At 42.9% G+C, this 1,482-nt stretch overlaps 1 long non-coding RNA gene across 1 annotated transcript; it reads right to left on the bottom strand.

Annotated features, from left to right (window-relative positions):
- Positions 1–262: 262 nt before the first annotated feature.
- Positions 263–1,114, bottom strand: LOC144586633 (uncharacterized). Its single transcript, XR_013541561.1, has 2 exons — positions 999–1,114; positions 263–854 (listed from the first exon to the last, which is right to left on the bottom strand). It is a non-coding gene; the product is annotated as an uncharacterized LOC144586633 (long non-coding RNA).
- Positions 1,115–1,482: the final 368 nt, after the last annotated feature.

Consider the following 1,482-nt stretch of genomic DNA (forward strand, 5'->3'; position numbering starts at 1 on the left):
AACAGAACCCAGTCAACAGAAAACATGGCAACTATGACATTAATGGACCTCCTTCAAAGCTAGTGACCGCCAAAGGTATGGCGCCATTCTCTGGATGACAAGGGCAGTTTCCAGGGAAGGGGGCTCAAGTTGCGGGACTTATTGTCAAGTCGGACTTAAGTTACACCAGTGACTTGACTTGGACTGGACTCAGGGTTGTTGTTGTCATTTTCCAGTGACCCAGACTTAACTCAGGACTTGGAACCAACCCACCCAACCCTCCTTTTTTTTTCTGGGGAAAAATAGCTTGTGTTTAATAAGGATTCAGACTCAGGGCTTGGGACAAGGGACTCAGTACCAAAGACTCTGACTCGGGACTCGGACCCAAAGACTTGCCAACATCCCCGGCAGTTCCGCATGGTCGTCACCCGTGGACTCTGATAAAAAGTGGTGGGAATGGCTTTGCTTCTGAATCCTTCAGTCAGTGGCCTCTTTCTCCCATACTCTTGCTCCAGAACAGAGACAGAGTGGAAGATACAGCAGCCGCCGGAGCTCCCAGGCTGCTTGAGATGGGGGGGGAGGGAAGCACCCCTGCTGCACTTCCCACATCATTGCTGCTGTTATCATTGTTGTGAATTTATTTATTTATTTATTTATTTATTTATTTATTTATTTATTTATTTATTTATTTATTTATTTATTTATATTTTATTTTATTTTATTTTATTTTATTTTATTTTATTTTATTTATACCCCGCCCATCTGGTCTATAATACCACTGTAGGCCACAATGTTAACCATTGCCATCATCATCATTTCCCCACCGGCCCACCTTCCTGGTCCAATTTGTATCCCTTAGAGCAGTGGTCCCCAAACTTGGGCCTCCAGATGTTCTTGGACTTCAGCTCCCAGAAATCCTAGCCAGCAGAGATGGTGGTGAAGGCTTCTGGGAGTTGTAGTGCAAGAACATCTGGAGGCCCAAGTTTGGGGACCACTGCCTTAGAGCAGTGGTTCCCAACCTTGGGTCCTGCACTGTTCTTGGATTACAATAGTGGTGAAGGCTTTCAGGAGTTTTACAAGACCGGGAACATCTGGGGACACAAGGCTGAGAAACAATGCCCTGGACCAATAGAGAGATCGCAGAGCAATTTTCCTGTGGCTTTCATGCAACTCTGAATTTTGTTATGATAGCCTTTTGCTCCAAACAGACATGTATGACAAAATATCTTCACAAATGGGTTATAATTGTTTGTTTGTTTGTTTGTTTGTTTGTTTGTTTGTTTCTATCCCACCTTTCTCCTCAGAAGGAGCCAAGGAGGCTTACTTCATTAAAACAGGATTTAAATGCTAAAAACAGCAAGTATACAAATATTTTAAAAAAATAAAAGTATCATATGAAAATGGTAACTAAGGTCAGTATTAAAACACATTTAAAAGAACAGAGCGCAACGGTCAATTTAAAACCCCGCTCAGACTGCTAGTCATTAAGGAAAGGCCTGCCTG

The sequence above is a fragment of the Pogona vitticeps genome, chromosome 2 (assembly GCF_051106095.1).
Source record: "Pogona vitticeps strain Pit_001003342236 chromosome 2, PviZW2.1, whole genome shotgun sequence".
Lineage (NCBI taxonomy): Eukaryota > Metazoa > Chordata > Lepidosauria > Squamata > Agamidae > Pogona > Pogona vitticeps.